Source organism: Macrobrachium nipponense, chromosome 2, assembly GCF_015104395.2.
Source record: "Macrobrachium nipponense isolate FS-2020 chromosome 2, ASM1510439v2, whole genome shotgun sequence".
Taxonomy (NCBI): domain Eukaryota; kingdom Metazoa; phylum Arthropoda; class Malacostraca; order Decapoda; family Palaemonidae; genus Macrobrachium; species Macrobrachium nipponense.
The window spans coordinates 168,139,044-168,149,252 of record NC_087201.1 but is presented as its reverse complement, the minus strand read 5'-3'; the positions used below and the strand labels follow the sequence as shown (position 1 = coordinate 168,149,252).

General features: G+C 46.4%; 1 protein-coding gene across 1 annotated transcript in view; it reads right to left on the bottom strand.

Annotated features, from left to right (window-relative positions):
• LOC135221117 (transmembrane 9 superfamily member 4-like) overlaps nt 1-10,209 on the bottom strand; it is a 62,231-nt gene that overhangs the window by 30,376 nt on the left and 21,646 nt on the right. The gene's annotated exons all lie outside the window — the stretch shown is intronic.

Sequence of the window (10,209 nt, the reverse complement as noted above, 5' to 3'; positions counted from 1 at the left end):
AAGCGCAACGTCCTTCCTACGAGGCGCTAACACTCCCACCAAAGAGGCCAGTTGCTCTTGTACTGGCAAGATAATCTTCCTTGAAGCTTTTCCCACGTCATCTTCAATCGGGGAGAAGTAGGAAAAGGAAGCAGTCTATAGGAAGCCTGTTCGTCTTCTCACAACTCTTTCCAATAAATGTTAAACATGTTTAACAGTTATTATCGTCGATCGAGAAGGATCTCTTTGTTAACGCGAATAGGAGCGAAAAAAGAGATTCTCGATGCTCTATGCGATATGAGAGTGTCGTGGAAATGGCCTAAGTGATTAAAATGGGTAACGAAATCAGGAACGAATCTTGCCGTTACCGAGCTTGGTGTCCGCAGAGTCTACCGGACTCCTAGGTTAATAACTCGCTAAAACGAGAAAATCTTGGATGGTGCTCTTGGCTCACTGCGCCAGGCTGGCGCTTCTGGCGCAAATTTTGCGCCAGGCTGGCGCTTCTGGAGCCATTGCGCCAGGTTGGTACTTCTGGCGCGTTGCGCCAGGTTCTGGCGCTTTCTTCTAATTCTTTTTATGTTTTTATGTGCCAGAACACCTGTGCCTTTATGGTACCCGACCTCCTTTCACATGTTAATTCCGTTCTTAGTAGGAAAAAAACTTAATATACGTAGTATAGTCCATTCAGGGAAACAAGTTTCTGCCCCAAAGAAGAATGTTTCCCATCCGACTCATCCATCTTCTTCTGAGCAGGTACTCTAAATAAGCTATGCTTTCGTAAGCCTGAGGCATTACCATAATATAATGTTCTGCTGCGATAGAATCCTTTAATAATGTTACCTACGGTAAACAGCATTGAATGGTTGTACTATCCTCTCGTATTGAAAGCTTCTTAGCAAAAGGCATACAATATTTATTTATGTTAGCTTAACTATCCCCTCAATCCGAGGTTAAGACCGCGATTGTAGGGGAGAGATACGGAAAGTTATTCCATCCCACAGGAGAGAGAGATCGCCCAGACCGACTCATGACTGACACCTACATGGTACTGACAGTAACTGGCGTAGGCGTACTGCGTTGGTCTCAGGCTCTCAGCGAAAGCAGTTCCCCGCTTACTCTTCCAGAGTTGCCAGCTACTCCCCCCCAATTTAATAAAAAAAAGGAATTTAATAAAATTATTATCGAACTTCAGGAAGTTCTTATTAAAGCATATTTAAGCGAAACAAGACTTCGATAAATCTAGAAGCTAGTAGGTGTAGTCTTAACAATCCCCTTTAAGCGTAGTCCTTCCTAGGAAAGACGTAGAAGGATACTTGTAATTGAGTTGCACAGAAAAAAGAAGTAACTACGGTATGTGTTTATGATTTGACCGTATCGTATTCTCATCCAGCAGAAACAAAACTCTACTACCTTCTACTATCTTCGTTCTTTTTTCGTTAATAGAACGATAGAAAGAGTAATATATAATATATATCCTTAAGGAACGAAGTTTAATCAAGGAACTCTTTAAATCTTCGTGATTTCTTCATAAATCTCGGAAGAGACAGAATTCCTGTTTGTTCATCACTAGGTTTACGGAGGGAAGTAGATATTTTCTATCCGCCATCATACCCAAACATCGTGAGATCTATTAAGAAAAACTCCCAAAGCTCTTGCCTCCTCAAACGAGGGAAGAGCATGGATGAAGGAGAGAGTCCGCATTGAGAGGAACTGCCTAACAAAGGAGTCTTCTGAATAATGAAAAGGGGGTCTTCTCTTAGTATCAGATCCTTATGACAAAAGCAATGGCCGCCTGTGCGACATCTTGCACATTTTGCCAGGGGGAAAGTTGTTCAAGTTAAAAATTCAAAGAGGAGTCTCGCTACTGACCTCTCTCTCTAATGAAGATTTTGAAATCTTCTGACGCCTGGCGTCTGGATCCTTGTGCCTAGCGCCTGGCGTCCTGGATAGTTCCGCGCGCCTGGAATGTTCCGCACGCTAGAAAGGAGACTCGCTCCTGGAACGTTCCGCTTGCGTGGAAGGTCCCGTGCGCCCTAATAGATCCGAGCGCCTCTAGTCTTGTTATACGAGCCTCTTGCCAGAAAACGTTCAATGGAAGCATCCTTCTGATTGCCATTCTACTATAAGGCCTCCTTAGTTAAGCCGTCTGTTTTCTCTTTGAAGGCGCCTTGCGCCAAGAAAAAGTTCTGGAACGCGGCTCGCACTCAGTTGCTGGAACGCGGCTCGCGTTTTATCCTGTATGAACGAGGCTCGCGCTAGTCTGTTGGAACGCGGCTCGCTGCAGGCTGTTGGAACGTGGCTCCGCGCTAGCTTGCCTGGCTGGCTTTCAGCCTCTCGCTCAGTGAGTCAGTGTTCTCTTATTCAGAGAACGAGCCAGATCGTCCGAACTTCTAACATGTACATTCTTCGTCTTTTTCGGATGTAAGATAAAGAACGGAAGAACAGACGCACTTTTTAAAGGCTGCCTTTGCAATGGCTATCCCTGGCAGTCTGGGACGTTTTACAGATCCTGCCGAGGGAACGCCCACCGATCGGTGGGGATTCTCCATAACCTCCGTAAGGCTTTCGACTTTCCTTCTCCTCTGGGCTTGTGAGTTTGGAAGAGGTCTAGGCCTGAGAGCGAGACAGAGCCGATCGAACGCACCCCCTCTACTAATTAGGACGCCTTTCCAATGGCGAACTTGGCAGTCTGGACGTTCTACAAGATCCTGCCGAGGGACGCCTGATCGGTGGGATTCTCCATAACCTCCGTAAGGCTTTCGACTTTCCTTCTCCTCTGGGTATGTGAGCTTGGAAGAGGTCTAGGCCTGGGAGCGAAACAGAGCCGAACAGAACGCACCCTCCACTGCACTAACAGTAAAATCACTTCTTACCTTTCAATAGCTCGTATTTTGAGCTACATTCCTTTGTCTTCAAATGCAATATGAATTTGAAGATTCTGAAGTAAGAAGGAGATGAGGATACCACACTACTAGTTAATGTTAATGCTCTAACTGCTCGTTAGTAACGAGAGCTATATAAACTTCTAAAGGAAGCGTAACTATTCTTTCCTTACATCGTCAAGAAGGAAGTTAGCTCAATCAATTCTAACATTTACTACACGTTATTATGCAATAAATTAAAATTAAACTTTTCCTTCTTGCAAACTATGTGATTGTCTACCGAAAAGTTCGGTAGTTACACGTAACAATTCTTCGAAATTTTTCGAAGCCAAAGTTATCAAAACAATTAATATGCGTATGCCGAACCAGATCCAGTACTTCCCTGCAAAAGATAGCCCAGAAGATCGATGGCGATGAAATCCAAAAATCAAGTCAGGAGGAACTGCAAACGTTGTTTACATTCCAAGCGACAGAAAAAATATGATACAAAACAGGAATGGTTGCCTAATCCTGCCACCCAGGGCAGGACGGTAGATCCCAACCTGACCTACCTGCAGCGTGTGCCGCGAAAATTTGAATTTCTCTGTCGACGACGTCTTAGTCTATGTATATATCTGAACAAGGTAAGTTGATTGTATGAAATTTGAATTTCTGTCGGGGACGACGGAGTCTTAGCTATGTATATATCTGACAGGTAAGTTGATTGTATGAAAATGATATTGTTATGTTACAATAAAGTTTCATACATACTTACCTGGCAGATATATACATAGCTAAGACTCCGTCGTCCCCGACAGAAATTCAAATTTCGCGCCACTCGCTACAGGTAGGTCAGGTGATCTACCGGCCTGCCCTGGGCGGCAGGACTAGGAACCATCCCCGTTTTCTATCATATTTTCTCTCTTCCACCTGTCTCCTGCGGGGAGGCTGGGTGGCCTTTAATTGATATATCTGCCAGGCTAAGTATGTATGAAACTTTATTGTAACATAACAATATCATTTTCATACAATCAACTTACCTGTCAAGATATATACATAGCTGATTGGCACCCTTAACGGTGGAGGGTAAGAGCAGCTACTATATGGAATAGACAGGAATAAACCAACATATGTTGTAGGTATAAAAAAAAAAACCTTGGTTCCTACCTGATAGGTGGTAGACTTGGTGGGTGTTTGCCCAGTAGTCTGCATCACCTCCAAGAAACTTTAGCGAGAATATGTGATCTATGGCCAAGAGTTCTTGTGGGTCTGCCGATGGGGTCTTACCCACTTACTCAGCAGAGCCTAAAGGACTTTGTCAATGGGTGCTGATCCACTTATATGACAATACACCTTATGAAGGAGCACACAACCAATCCCGACCACCTGATCCTAACCATATGTTAGAACTAAGGATTGTTACGAGTTATCCCCGAACTCGTCACAACAACCGTAACTCAAAAACCACTACTCACACATACATAATTTTCAAAAAAAAAATTATACTCAACTAATTGGATATGACAAGAATTCTCTTACTGAACAACATAGACGGCCGCCCGTGCTAGCCTAAGTCCTCCATTGTTCGAAGAGATTCGATCATATCCAAACAGAAGAAAAGTATATACATTTAAGGATTGGTGTCAGCTCCCGTACCAGAACCGTATCTGCCGATACGATAGGACCTAGAGAAAGCACTTCTCATACGTCACACGCACGTCTTTCAAGTAATGAGATGCAAATACTGAGTTGCATCTCCAATATGTCGTATCTATAATGTTTTTAAGCGACATATTCTTATAAAACGCGAGAGACGTCGCAACCGCTCTTCTTACTTCATGAGCTTTTACTCATCAGTAGTTGCAATTGTTCGTCAGGACAGACCTTATGAGCGTCCGTAATGACGTTTCTTACAAAGAACGCTAGAGCATTCTTGGACATCAGTCTTGTGGGGTCTTTTACCGCGCACCAAAGACCTTGTCTAGAGCCTCCCAACTGACGCTTCCTCTGAAGATAGAACTTCAGAGCTCTAACAGGGCATAGAGACCTCTCTGCTTCTCTGCCTACGAGACTCGACATTCCTTTGACTTCGAATGACCTAGGCCAGGGATTCGTGGGATTCTCGTTTTTTCGCTAAAAACAGGGTCTTAAACGAGCAAAATAGCCGAGTCTCCCTTGAATCCTACTTTATCCTGCAGAGCTTGTAACTCACTAATTCTTTTTGCTGTCGCTAATGATAAAAGGAATAGGCATTTTCTAGTTATGTCTCTAAATGATGCCAGATGCGGAGGCTCGAATCTATCCGAAGACAGATATTTGAGGACTACGTCCAAGTTCCAGTTCGGAGGTACTGGTTCCTTAGACTTTGAAGTCTCAAAAGATCTTATGAGATCGTGGGAGATCTTTGTTATTTGCCAGATCTAATCCTCTGTTTCCTGAATACAGCCGAGAGCATACTTCTGTATCCCTTTATTGTGGATACGGCTAGATGAGATTTTACTCTCAGGAATAGCAAGAAATCAGCAATTTCCGCTATAGAGGTAGAGGAGGAGGACAACTTCTTGGCTCTACACCACCTTCTAAAGACCTCCCACTTCGACTGGTATACTTTCGTAGTGGAGGTTCTGCGAGCTCTCGCGATCGCGCTTGCCACTTCGCGAGAAAAGCCTCTCGCTCTGACAAGTCTTTCGATAGTCGAAAGGCAGTCAGAGCGAGAGCGGGGAGGTTTTTGATGGTACCTCTTGAAGTGTGGTTGTTTTGAGAAGATCCGTCCTTCCTGGTAGGGATCTTGGAAAGTCTACGATCCACTCTACCACCTCCGTGAACCATTCCTGGGCCGGCCAAAAGGGGGCTATTAATGTCATCCTCGTCCCTTTTGACGCCACAAACTTTTTCTTACTTACTAACCCCAGGATTTTGAATGGGGGAAAAGCGTAAACGTCCACTCGAGACCAGTTTAGCAGGAAGGCGTCTACCATAATCGCTCTTGGATCTTCCACGACCGAGCAAAACACTGGGAGCCTTTTGAAATGTATGTTGCGAAGAGATCCACATGAGGAGTTCCCCACAGAGACCAGAGATCGAGACACACTTCCTCGTGCAGAGTCCATTCTGTATGAAGGACCTGGTTCCTCCTGCTGAGCCTGTCCGCCCTCACATTCCTTACTCCCTGTACGAACCTTGTCAGCAGGGGGGGAGATGTTCCTGTGAGACGTCCAAAGTAATAGGTCCCTCGTGAGTTCGTAAAGGAACGAGGAGTGTGTCCCTCCCTGTTTCCGAATGTAGGCAAGTGCGGTGGTGTTGTCCACGTTTACTTGCACTACCTTGTCTCTCACCAGATGTTCTAGGCTCTTCAAGGCCAGGTGTACGGCGAAGAGCTCTTTGCAGTTTATGTGCCAGGACACCTGTGCTGGGTTCCCAGGTGCCTGACACTTCCTCTGGAGAGCCTAATGTCGCTCCCCAACCCGTCTCCGACGCGTCGGAGAACAACACTAGGTCTGGGTTTCTGTGTTCTTAGAGAGATCCCTTTGTTCTCTTCCAGAGGTAGCAACCACCACTGTAGGTGTGCCTTTATCTCCACTGGAATGGGAAAAACGTCCGACAGTTGTCCGGTTTTCCAGCTCCAAGACTTCTTGAGGAAGAATTGAAGTGGAGCGGATATGAAGTCTTCCTAGTGGGAAGAACTGTTCCAGCAGAGGAAAGCGTCCCCAGAAGGCTCAACCATTCCCTCGCTGACGTTTGTTGTTTCTCTAAGAAGAGAGAGATTATCCTCAAACATTTTGCGGTTCTCTCTTGCGAAGGAAAAACTCGAAAACCCCGAGAATCCATCCGAATCCCCAGATAGACTAGGTCTTGTCTGGGGTGTCAGTTGAGACTTCTCGAGGTTCACAAGCAATCCAAACGCCTTGGTCAAATCCAGAGTTAACTTTAGGTCCTCCAAGCACTGTCTCTCCGATCTGGCCCTGATGAGGGGGGGGGGGGCAGTCGTCTAGATACATAGAGACCATTCACTCCTTTGAGATGAAGAAATCTCGCCACATTCCTCATCAGGCTTGTGAAGACCTGAGGAGCTGTGGACAGGCGAAACACAAGGCTCTGACTGAAAGATCCTTCCCCCCGTCATGAAACGGAGGTACTTCTTCGACGAAGGGTGGATCGGGACGTGAAAGTAGGCGTCCTGGAGATCTAGAGACACCATCCAATCTCCTTGTCGTAATGACGCTAGGACTGAAGCAGAAGTCTCCATGGAGAACTTCTCCTTCTGAACAAATTTGTTCAGAGAGCTTGACGTCTAGTACTGGTCTCCAGCCTCCCGAGGCTTTCGCTACTAGAAAAAGGCGATTGTAAAACCCCGGGGAGTTTTGATCCAGTACTAGTTCTATTGCACTCTTGTCCCACATTTGTTCCACCATCGATCGAAGAGTATCCCTCAGCACAGGGTCCTTGTACTTGGCTGATAGTTTCCTTGGTATTGACGTTAGGCGGAGTATTCAGGAAAGGGATACGATATCCCTTCCTTATGATATTCAGTGAAGACGCGTCTGCGTCTATCAGTGTCCAGGCCTCCACGAATCCCAGGAGCCTGGCACCTACTGGTGCTTGGAGGAGAAATGTTTCATTTTCCTTTTTAAAGGGACGAAAGGCGGACCTACCTCTCTTCTCTGGAGCCTTCCTTCTTGCGGGAGGTCTGGAGATCGGACCACCTCGAAGGGCTGCATAGAAGTGCTAGGTTCTTTCTTGTCAGAAACTAAAGCAGGTTTCTTCTTCCTAGCTGACTGCGTCAGAAGATCCTGCGTCGCCTTCTCAGTTAAAGAGTGAGCCACGTCCTTCACTAACTGAGAAGGGGAACAAATAGTCAGACAGAGGTGCATACAGTAGAGCTGCCCTCTGAGCATGCGAACTGCCTTTGTTAAGAAGGCGCCATACACCGTCCTTTTCTTCAAAAGAACCTGCTCCAAATAATGAAGAGACTTCAAAAGATCCATCCTGTACCGCTTTGTCGATGCAAGACAAAACGCATAACAGGGCTTCAGGTTCGATTCCCTGTGAATCGTGAGCTTTCTTGGACATCACCCCAAGGGACCAATCTAAGAAGTTGAAGACTTCCAATACATGGAAAAGTCCCTTGAGGAGATGATCCAGTTCTGAAATACTCCATGTGATACGAGCAGAATTAAGACTTGGACGCCTTGAAGCGTCACTAACGTCGAAAAGTCTGCCTCTGTTTGTAGAAGGGAGAGCGATACCCATATACCTCCCCCGTCTTGTACCATATGCCTCTTTCCCAGCTAACCTTGCTGGAGGCATGCAAAATACTGTCCTGACTAAGTCTTTCTTCGACTTCATCCAGGAGTCTAAGGCGTGTAAAGCCCGCTTCATCGAGATGGTGGGCTTCATCTTCAGAAAAGACGAGGGCTTCTTCGCCTTCGCACTCGAAAAGAGCGAGCGCGGAGAAGGAGGAGCAGCCGGAGTCAACTCTCTCCGTATTCCTCCAGAAGCGGGTAGTCAACACCTTATAGTTGGACAAGCCCTCTCTTCCATGATCGTCATCATCCGAGTTTTTTCCTCCAACTCGTGATAATTCTGAGTTTCCGTTCTCCTTTCAGAACTTTCCTCTTCTGGAGAGACAAACTCCTGATAGGATAGAGGGCTAAGGGAATGAAAGTCTTTCCTTTTTCCCGTTTTGATCGACTTGGAAGGCGTCACAACCTGCGGCTTCTCTTGCGCTTTAGAAGACGTCTTGTATGACGCTTCCCGCTCTCAGAGCGTCATGTATGACGTCTCTTGTTGACGTCTGATGACGCTTCGCGTCTGGAAGACGCTTCGCTCTCTAAGGGCTTCCTACTCGGCGTCACCAATCTTGGACGGAGCGTCACGTCTAAGATCCGCTTGAAATGACGCTTCACTTCTAAAGACGTCTTTCGTTTCTCTGTCTTACAACACTCTCGTCAGCCCCCCGTCTTTCGAGCAGGTGCGAGAGTACGAGACTTCTTAATTGGAAGCGTCACGTCCTTCCGACGGGGCGCTAAAACTCCCACAAGAGATGACAGTTGTTCCTGAACCGCCATAATTATCTTTCTTGACGCTTCTCCCACGTCTAGTGCATGACGCCTCTCGTCATCACTCGGGGAAGAAGCATGATGGGGTACTTCTCATAAGCGTCAGGTGACGCTGACGCCACCTTCGCCTTCTTAATAGCAGACGGGGCGTCATCCGAGAAGCGCTCTGGGCTCGAATCAATGTCTTGCTTCATATGACGCTTCAGCGGTCTCGATAAGTTCGACTCCTTCCACCCTCGTTTAGGTGAGGGAGAGGGAGAGGACGAGAAACACTCGCGAAGGACGCTTTTCCTATAGCGCCCTTGAGCTGGCTGCCATGGAAGCAGAGCTAGCTGAAGGGACGTCTGACCGTTGGGGGATTCCCCACGACCTCCTTAAGGCTTTCGACTTTCCTTCTCCTCTGGGCATGGGAGCTTGGAAGAGGTCTAGGCCTGGGAGCGCCGCAGGGACGATCAAACGCCCCCCCCCTCCACAACACTGATAGGACTCACTTCACTAAAATGTTCACTATCACTAGCCTTACCTTTCGAGTCAGCCATCTTGGACTTCATGTCTCTAATAGTCGCTTTCAGATTGGCGATTTCCGATGCCGAATCCGAAAAGACACTCTGAGAATGAGATCTATAGGGAGAATCTACAGTAGTAGGGTTAGAATTATCCGTGAAAGGCTCAATAGGCCTTGAACTCACACCTTTCAGTCGTCTAACTCTATCCCTCTCTAACTTCTTCAAATAAGAAGTCAAAGTCTTCCACTCTTCTGCATTCAAACCCTCGCATTCCTTACAAGTGTTAATAGCAGAACACTGAACCCCCCTACATTTACGGCATACAGTGTGAGGATCAACCGAAGCTTTGTTCGGTATCCTCACCTTGCAGCCTACATTCTTACACACATTCTCACACTCCACATTAGAATCAAGACATACTGAGAAAAATCCAAAAGAGTTATTCCAAAAACAGTCCACAGTAGCGAATGCCAAACACGATCCAAATACGTCACCAAAAAGCCGAAAACGTTGATCAAATGTTGAAAAAAAGAATCTAAGTCAGGAGGTAATAACAACAATGTTGATACCACCGGCGACAGAGAAAATATGATAGAAAACGGGGATGGTTCCTAGTCCTGCCGCCCAGGGCAGGCCGGTAGATCACCTGACCTACCTGTAGCGAGTGGCGCGAAATTTGAATTTCTGTCGGGGACGACGGAGTCTTAGCTATGTATATATCTGACAGGTAAGTTGATTGTATGAAAATATAGATTAAAATAGAATATATAGAATTTACAGCAATGGTCAAGTGCTGGGACCTAT